The 10,349-nt window shown below is 39.8% G+C and overlaps 1 pseudogene; it reads left to right on the top strand.

The window, feature by feature from the left end:
• The first annotated feature begins 8,724 nt into the window (after nucleotides 1–8,724).
• LOC104876274 lies at nucleotides 8,725–9,558 on the top strand (annotated as a pseudogene).
• Nucleotides 9,559–10,349: the final 791 nt, after the last annotated feature.

Raw genomic sequence — 10,349 nt, forward strand, 5'->3', positions numbered from 1 at the left:
GATGTTTGGGAAACAGATGGACCAGGGTCTGACTCATACCTCACCCTAAAGGGCAACAGGGGCCCTGGAAGTCAAATAGGAGCCAAGGTGTAAGGAGTGCCTGTACTGCCATGGTAGAGCATCCGGAGGGGACCAGCAGAGCTAGCCAGAGCTACTATCTTAGATTCCATCTAGGAAGGCCTCGTGAAGTGCCTGCGAGCCCAGCAGAGAGATGCTGAGGCCTCAGGCTGATGAGAGTACTACGTGACCAGCTGGCAGGTATGGTATCCACCACAAGCCACAGGTGAATGATTTCTGAGGATTGGGCCTCTGAAGGACCCACTAGAGAGCCAGCTTTAGTCATTTTCTTACTCAGTGACTGTCATAGACACTGTCCTCCTTGCTGGGACAAAGTACCTGACATCTGCAACTTAAAGGAGAGCTTTATTTTCACTCAGATTTGCACTCCATGGACTGGCTCCAAGGCAGAATGCCAGGGCAGAGAAGCAGTCAGGAAGTAGAACGAGAGGAGGCGAACAGAAAGGGAGTTTCGTCTACCAGGCCCTCCCCCGAGTGAGCCCCTCTTCAGACCAGTCCCCGCCTCATAGCATCACCTTCAGCTGTAGCTCCCCCTGATTCAATCACCCTTCAAAAGCCCTGCCATGAGTGTATGAGTTTGGGGGACATCCAGATGTAGACTATAAATACCTTCTATGACTGGAGAAAACTAGCACCCAGTGGGTGCCAATTGAGGACCCCTTCCCTACTTCCACTCTGGAGAAGTCAGAGGCTATAGTTGACCAGTTGCAGGCTGGAGTTTGAGAGCAAAAGGAGAAGACCCCTTGCGTCCCCTTGCCAAACCTGCTTCAGACCCTAGCTGGGAGAGAGGAGAGCCTTTTACTTTAATTGATGTGTCAAGGGCTCTGTCTGTTTTAAGCAGTGCAAAATTGCCAAGGAGAGTGTTTTTCATGGAAAGGAAGACTTCTATTACCTAAAAAGGACCAGAAAGTTTGTGAATCCTTTCCTAGATTTTACTCAAGGGTAGGGAAAACTGAACCTACAGAACAAGTTTCCATCCAGGGAAGTAAAAATAATTTAAAATGTTGATTTATTAGAGTGAAAAAAAAATCCCCTTTATTAGACTCAAGCTATAGGTGTAATAAATATCTATGATTAAAATTATAATTTGTAATGATAATCATAATTTATAATAATTCAAACATTTTATAGTCACATAATATATTGGTATATTAATTATAAAATTGTGAATCTATCATTTGTAATTATTTTTATAATTTAAAATTAAAATAGTTTGCCTCTCAAATTTCAAGGAGACTCACTGAGATATGCTTAAGTGATAATGGATTGATTATAATACCGGAAATGAAGGAAGCCCATGGAACTGAGCAGGCAGCCAGTCCTTTCAACCCAGCATTTGACTACAGTCAGCTCAGGGGAACAGAAACAGTGGAGTTTGAGTAGCTCCAGTCCTTCTAGGCATTCTGCCTATAAGCGTCATGCTTCATTGTTACTCAGTGTGGAGCACCCGTTGGACAGGGTCCATTAATGCCACTTTCTGGACACCTGGCTTAGCTTCCCATCACTCAAGAACTGAACCCTGGGACTGTAGTAGATAATCCTGTGACCTAAGGGTGGCATATAATGAAGAGAGACTGCTTTCATTCACCTTGTGAGATGGCTTCTGGAGGCAGAGCAAGCTTACTAGACTGTCTGATGGAATTTCCCCAGCAGCACCTCCTTCCCTCCATCACATTTCCATAAAAAGCTGGACGGGGAACAATTACTCATTTGGCCACTTTCCTTCTTTCTTCTTTATGCTATTGTGTTTCATCATTTCTATGCACCAACATTTACCAGTAAATATTTATTGAACGTCAACTATGTACACATAATTGCTGCCCTACAGTATTTTCCTTTGAGAGTCTTTATTGTTTCTCTTCCCTTTTTATAAGGTCCTGTAAATAAAATTGTAATAGCAGCTGCCTTTAATTTTCCTGCTTACATACAGCAGTCCCTATAATCTTTCTCTGAGGGTTCCTCCATCATTTTTTCCCAATATTACCTGGATTGTTTTTACTCTAGAATTCTTTATGAGCCTCATCTTTGACTCACTATGTAAAGTTCTTTATGGGAGGACTCTATTTTGCTCTAATTCTCTTGTGGCATCATGAGAACCCAATCTTATATTTGGCTGCTTGATGGTTGAGTTCTTTTGAATTATTAAAATATCTCCTTTCATTTTAGCTGTTTCCATTTATTTTGACATCTATAGATTCAGAATAGTTGCTAGTTTTCCTTGTGAAAAAAAAATTGACCCAATACTTCAGAACAACAATTTATAAAATCATAATTTAAGAGCATTTCTAATTACCTTCCTTTTTACTTCTCAGGAAATTAGTATTCAGTTATTTGAACAAACATTTATAGCAGGTCTCACACATGTTACACTCTATTGTGGCCTAGAATTGAGGGCCTATGACCATAAACTTCTCTTTTTCAAAAACTTTCAATCATAACCCAGTATCCAAAACATTCCATCTGGATATGTAAGACCCAAATATCAAGACCTGGGAAAAAAATTTTCCAAATATGAAGACCCAAATTTCTTTTCTAGGGTTATTTCTCAAATGACCCCTATGTGACTGCTCTAATCTGGATGAGTTTGATTGCCTCATATGGCCTTCTTTGTCCTCTTGGCTTTACACAGCCAGGAAAGCTCTCTCCTCATTCACTGACACCCTTCTGATCCTGTGAGATCCAACTCACATGTCACTTCCTTCCTAACATCTCTCCCAAACCCCTCCCACTGAGATTTCCTTTTTTGGTTTCCTGTGCTTTGCACATTTCTGCTGCATTTCCTTTATTACACTGAGGTACTGGTATCTCTTCCATTTCTATCCTGTACACAAGAATACAGATTCATCTTTTTTATCTTGGCATCTACTGTGACTTATAGTACAAAGGCACATGTGATCCATAAATGTTTACTGAATTGCATTGTCAGAGTCACATGACTGCTTCGTGATGGAAACAGAAGTAGAAACCGAATTTCCTGGAAACTTATCTGGCATATTAGCCCAATGAAATAAACCAGAATTCTCTTTTTATCTAAAACTTAGTACCACTAGAAGGTATGGGATACATCATAAAAAGTTTGAATACATTTCTGATCACTTCTTTGTGGTTGTTAGCAATCCTCCCAGTTGTTGAACAGAAATGCTATTTTCTGAGTAGAGAGAATGTGTAGCTCATTGGTACTTGTAGCTACCCTGTAAGTACTCCACCCAGCACTCCTTGAATCTCTTTGAATTTTGCATGCCCCTTGTGTGCCTGCACTTCTAAATGATATCTGTACCTGTACTGCCTTTAAGCCTGTCCTTGGGCACTGGAGCTGTCTTGTACACATGCAGAAAGCTTTCTCAGTATATCACTTGTACATGAATCCTCATGTCAGTGTATGCTTCTGAGGACTGTGTGTGTACAAAACAATAGAAAACTAAGCAAAATTTAGACTAGAATCAGGTGGAAAATCTCATCTATGTGCAGCTTGCCTTCTTAGGCTACTCTTTTAGACTTGTCATCAAACACATCCAACATTCAAATATGCCTAGTCCAAATAATATCACACATGAAGACTAAGACCCCGTAAGTGTGATGTTAATACAGTTTCACATTTTGGCTTCATCTCCTGTTCTTTTGACTGCCCAATCCTCAGACAATAAAACTGTTTGATCATGGAGCTTTCTTGTTGGTGTTTTATGGAGTGACAATGGACTCTGTCTACTTCCTAAAGTAGAAAGGGCTATTACTGTAGTAAAGGCAGTGTTTGAGGAGCAAAGTGTTGTAAAAAATATTGGAGATAATTGTTGTTTCTGGCTTTCCACCTTCCTCTGTTCACAGTCTATGTTTATATTAATATTACCCAAACACAAAGGCACCTTCCCTGAAAAGAACAGGAAAAGGGTCAGAGTAAGCCACAGGCAAAGATACAGCTCTCTCCCCTGGTACACTCTTCTGTGTGATCCTATGGCACTTAGCATTTGCACAGTTGCCTTCTCGAGTACTTGCTTCCTTCTCTTAAAACACGAGGTCTCAGAGGGCAAAGATATGTGTTTTTCTCATGGTTGTTTTTCTAGAGCCTGGTGCAATGACTGGCACTAGATAGGCACTGAATAAACATGTCCTGACTAGACATAAGAGCCTCATAAATATGAGGCTAAGTCCCTAGAGTCTGATTTGTTAGGTCCGTCTTTGCTGGACTAAATAGAGACTAAAGGGTTCTGGAGTTTGGGCTGTCCTTGCCACAGGACACAATGGTCACATACCAGAGAAACTGGCTGCTCCAGATCACCGTGTATTGTTTGCACAGTACCTGTCTTACCAGCTAAGTTTTGTTAACAAGCCTCATGGTGAACTCAAGGAAGACTCAATTTCTCAGACTTAGGATGTCTTGCGGAAGTCCAGGACTCAGCCCTAGAGTTTTCTAGCTTAACAAAAATTGGTAGAGTCTAAATTTACTATTATGAAAATGACAAGAATTTGATTAGTAGATTGATTAGCTTAGCACTCTTCTTTTAATAGAAATAAGCCCCTAGTTGAGGAGAATGGAGACCAGACTCTGGAAAAACAAACTAACAAACAAAAAAACGACAGCTCTGGAAGGTTGTCTCTGCCTTTGTTACATCCTTAACACTACAACTACCTATAAATTAATTGTCTCAAATGTCACTGGAGTTAGCTGATTCTGAGTGTCTTCTCTCTGCCACCAGTCCATGCCAGTGATTGAGCCACCTGCCTTGGGGGTGAGGGGTAGACCAGTAGCCTGGCTTGTTTCTCCACTGTGTGTGGAGGAATCACAGAATCTTTATGGAGATTGTCAACAAAATAACAATTTCTCATGAGGATCAAGTATTTAGAAAATGATGCCAAGAGCAAAAGAAGAAAACTAGAGCTTTCTGTTTTCTTTCATGCAGATCTGTGAGAGGTTTGTGAAAACTTCTATGTTTACTATTCTTGGTTGCTCTATCTCGTACCTTAAAAGTTTAGACAATCTTTGTTTGCCACAGGGTAATTGGAAGCAGTCTGCTTCCTCCTCAGTCCAGTTTCCCAGATGTTGGGAGACAAGAATGTTGGCTGAAGAGATTAGGGAATACTTCATATTTTAAGTTATTGCTAAAGGATGATATTCTGTTTAAGAGATTCTATAAGTGAATTTTATTTTCTGGTTCATCTTCAAAATACCTTCAATGTTGTTGCAAGATATAAATCATTTCGTGCTTTATAGAACTGCTCTCCACATCAAACTTCACACCTCCTTTAATATGCTACCATTTGCCAAGTAACATAGTAGGTAGACTAAAACCCACATCCTGGAGTCAAAATTTGGAGAAAAGTCCATTTTTAATTTATTTTTCTTTTTTTTTTTTTTATAGTTGGCATGGAAATCACACAAAATTTACATGAGTCAGTGCTCAAAGAAATACCACTGTAATTTTGTCACTGGAAGCTACTCTTATTCCTAAATTGCCAAGGGGGAGAGTCCAAACATGGGTTTCCTGTTAGGGCCCTTGAGCAATGTTAGTGTCTGCCACTGCCTTTTTAGGGATTGACTTTTTAAAAAAAATCCATCCACAGTCTCTCTCTGTCTGTCTCTGTCTCTCTGTCTTTGTCTCTCACTCTCTGTTTCTCTCTCTTTTTCCTTCTCTCTCTCCTCTCTCTCCTCCCCCCACCCCGCCAAGGCCTCACCATGTTCGGGAAGTGCTCTACCACTGAGCTGCATTGCCAAGCCTCACTGGTTCTTGACTTATCTTCCTTCCTCTATGTAGTAACTCATAGTTTATGTTGAAATGAATAAGTACTCTTATAAAGTATTTACTAAGTATCCAAATATGCATTGTCATCATCTCATTCAGGAACTTGAGTTAATCCAATCTTTTGTTTTCAAAAAGCACTAAGCAAACTCTTTCAATGGTAAAAAGTAAGAATTCATATAAACACTCTTGAATATGTCATTTTTCAATTAAATATTAACTAACAATGTCTGAAACACTCTGTTTGGTGCCAGATTTAATAAAAATGAAAAGGGGCTGATTCTGCCTGCTAGAAGCTTGCAATCCAGTAAAGCCAGACAAACTTGGACAGGTACAAGGTGACATGCAGAGCAGAGAGAATGACTTCTCCCTGGGAAGGATGGGAGAAAAGGTGGGGCAGGGAAGTTGACCCAGGGAAGGTAGGAGGTGACATCAGAGTTTGAGCTGATTCTGGGAAGTTGAGTAAGTATTAGAAAGATTAGGTGAGAGGAGGTGGTGTTTATCTAAAAGTAAAAACTCCTATGAAATTAATAGGTAAATACTGTTGACACTAAAATTTACCTATCTAGAAAAAGTATTTTAATTCAGATAATGGTAAAAAAAGTGTCAACAGTATTTTATACAAATACTTATTTCAAATTGACTAGAAGATTATTTAGAGAGCAATCACAAAACATCTCATACCACAGAAAAAACCCCAAAACCAAAACAAAAAATCCAAAAGTGCATTAAGGCTATAAATGCAAAGGTATTTGTCACAGCATTGCTGTTGAGGGAAATAATATGGAACAGTGTTAAAGTCCATTAATAGGGGGATGGCTGAGTAAATTATGATCTTGCTTACACCATGGAATATTGTGAAGCTATGAAAAAGGCTAAATTACAGCTGTCTCAGTTGACTTAAAGGTGTTTCCACAAAGAATTCTGGGTAGGAAAGCATAATGTAGGAAAGTGCATCTGACACTATCCTATCTTTGTAAGAAAAAAATGATATGTACTTGTGTAACACGTACATTATAAACTTGTTTGTGTACTTATTTAAATAGGATTTTATGAGCAGTGGTAAAATTATGGAGGACACAGGCATGGAAAGCACATCCTTTCCTTTGGACGTGGCTCATGTGAGAAAAGGGGACGAGGAGAGAGGGAATGGTTATGAAGAAAAGGGAAAAGGCTCAGTCAGTGGTAGAGAGCTTGCCTAGCACACACAAAGCCCTGAATGTGACGCCTGATACCACAAAAAATAATGAAAGATAAATAAATATAAGGGAAAAACTGGTGGAAATGTAGCAGAAATACATAATTATGTGTATGCACATGTACATATATGTGTAAGTATATATATTTGTGCATATAGTGTGCAGTTAGAGAGAGGTTACATATGTGTGTGCATACATACAGAGAAAGAAGTAGAGAGACAGGAAGAGAAATGACATTTTAGAAGAAAAGAAAAAGAAGCACAAACTGAGGAACACCCTGGCAGACTGGGCACTGGCACGTGTGGAGGGCTACATAGAATCACAGTATGGCCTGTGAGGAAGACCTGTGTTTCATTCCTTTGAGATCTGACACTCCTATCACTGACAGATATTGGTGGGGTAGATGGCCTTCCTTTTCAAGCTGACTGATATTTCTTCCTTAAAGGTATTTCTAGACTAGTTCTTGGTGCTGTCGCTGACAAAGAGGAAGATTCCTGCTCCACAGGAAGATGTCAGTGCTCAGGTCTAGATTGGCAGGCAGCTCAGGCCTCTGGACAGGCAGCGGCCCTGTGGTTAGGAGTTTGGATACACAACCGGCCTGCCTCATTGCAGCCTTACTTGAATCCGGTGTTCTGCTCTCCAGTCTCAGCAGTGTCATTTGCAGCAGGGGGCACCTGCTGTATGCCTTGGAGGAGGTGCAAGAAGATGAATGAGCAGCTCTCATAGAGAACATGAAACCAAAATCCCAGTCCCATGATGTATGCTTCTGTCCCCTGCTGCCCTGAGGCTTCTGAGCAAATCTTCCTTTCGTCCACTTGTGTAACGAAAATACCCTTCATCGGTGTAGAAGTATGTTTGTTAAGTCAATTTTATGTACTGTCTCTTGAGTGTTACACCTTCTGCTTTTGCCATCATAATTAAATATAACTGCAACTAAAACAGAGTAACCACTGTCAGCCTGAACCCTAGGCTGAGAGGCAGGGAAAGGGACTGAGATGCTCTGAGCCAAATGACGTCGTGAGTTTGTAAACACAGCTGGGAGAACTGAAAACTGCCTCCAGACAAGGGCAGAAGCGAGATGGTCTCACATGGATGAAAATGAATGAATGAAAAATCAGAATAGAGGGGAGGAAGAAAAGATGTGGGCAAAAGTGTGAACATAATCCAGGAGCCACTGCAAAAACGGAAGGCTCCCCTGCACAGAGAAGTCTGGCTCCTTTGCTGTGCATGAGAAATAAAGGGCTGTGTGCATAGATCTCAGCCAGGATTGGGGTGGGAGGGGGATCCGTGCTGTGGTACCTTTGAAGGAGTTCTCTCGAGCCAGGGAAGTACAAAAAAATCAAGATGTGAAACGTCCTTGTACCAATTTCCCATGAACTTACGTAATAAATAAATGTATTTATTATGCATCACAAATATATACTAATTAAAATAGGGGGAAGAAGAGACAAGTAAACAGATTACAGTAGGATTGGTGGACGCTTTTCCCTGGAAGTATTTAAATGTTTAGAAAAAAGGAATGAAACAACAAAAAATGTTTGCAAAATTTCTGTAAGAATTCTCCTCTGCTCCAGAAAGTTTGCTTGCTGGCTGATTGATTTTTTTTTTTTAAACTAGAAAATAGTACCTCAAATGTGGAAAGAAAATCAGTACTGAGTCCCTTAAAAGAGAAAATTGTCTCAAAGGGCGGGGGGCTTGGTCCAGGTAAGCCAGACATGAAGATTAGTGGGCATAAACATGCCAGAAAGCATCTTGGCTTCTTTTGCAACGATTTTGGAGTCCAGGAGCTGAATGTACCAAGGCACCTTCTGTCAGCTAGCGCTGTGCGGCCACATCTGTGCAGGACAGCGGAGTCATAGCTGCGCCACACCAGACGTGAGCAAAAGGGTTAGAAACAGTGGGGAAGGACTTATATGGGCTTAAAACTGATGGCACAGAAACCCCAGATTTGAAATTGTCCCCATTTCAGGAACGCAGTGAGCGAATCAGACTGGAAGTGGGAAATCGTTATCATTGGCTTTTTTTTTTTTTTTTTTTTTTTTTTTTTTTTTTTTGTACTGGGGATCAAGCTCAGGTTCTTGCGCTTGCAAGGCAGGCAGCGGAACCACTTAGCTAAATCCCCAGCCCATCGTTATCATTGTTTTATGGCAATTCAGGAGCAGAATTTATCTGTGAAAGAAAAGAAAAAGCCTGGAGTTCCTGTCATGTTTATTATTCACAGGACTATAGTCTTGGACAAACTTTCTCCCCGAACGGTCACCTTTGTTAAAGCAATAAAGCTTTGTCTCAGTGTATGAGAAACAAAGTTTGAAGCAACTCAAAGAGGAACAGGGTTCAGTGAAAAATCCTGAGCAGAAAAGATAAAAAAGCACAAGAAAATAAGAGCCTCCAAACCTCTTAGCTGTTTGACGAAGAAAAGAGAAAAAGGAAAAAAATCATAGGACACAAAATCACCTGGTTTTGAGGGGGAAAAAAAAAGGAAAAGAATAAGGATGCAGAATACAGCTATCTTTAAAGTACTTTCTGAGAAGCAGGAAATGGAAGGATAATGAATGATTTGAAATGTGAAAAACGAATTTACTTTTAAAACTGGTAGGTGTGGTAAACTCATTTTTGTAGATGATTATTGACTCATATATTTTCCCCTGAAATTACTTGTAAAGTACAGAGCAGCTGGGTTAAAAGAAAAAAAAAAGAGACCAAACCAAAACAAACTAAAAACAGGGCCCATCTCTGACATGTAGAATTGACCATTAAAATAACTTTTTTGGAGTAGACAGGAAATATGTATCAAATGCCTTTAAAATATTTATATTCTTCTACTCAGCAATTCTATTTCTAAGGCTGCATCCTAAAGAAAGAGTAGGAAGTATGTACAATTATTTAAGTACTATTCAAACATGTTTGCTGCAGTCTTATTTTTAATAGTAAAAAATTGGAAAGAATTTACATTTCCCAAAAAAAAAAAAAGAAGTTCATTAAATAAGTTAGGATTCATGCATTCTGTGGATTCTTATAGGAAGACTAAAAATAATAGTTTTTGATGAATATTTATTGACGTGGAAAATTGCTCACCATTTATTGGCAGTTAAATTTTGCAGAAGCAGGGCATGATGACACATGCCTGTAATCCCAGCACTCTGGCAGGAGGGTCACAAGTTTGAGCTCATCCTGGGCAACTTAGTGACTTAGTGAGACTCTACATCAAAATTTTAAAATGAAAAAGGGCCAAGGATGTAAGTCAGGGTGAAGGGCCTGGATTCAAACCTCAGTATCACACACACATACACAAATCTATATATCTATATCTCATCTGTATTCTTATCAGGAGGTCTCAGTG

This window comes from Fukomys damarensis, unplaced genomic scaffold, assembly GCF_012274545.1.
Source record: "Fukomys damarensis isolate Sample0158 unplaced genomic scaffold, DMR_v1.0_HiC HiC_scaffold_15, whole genome shotgun sequence".
NCBI lineage: Eukaryota > Metazoa > Chordata > Mammalia > Rodentia > Bathyergidae > Fukomys > Fukomys damarensis.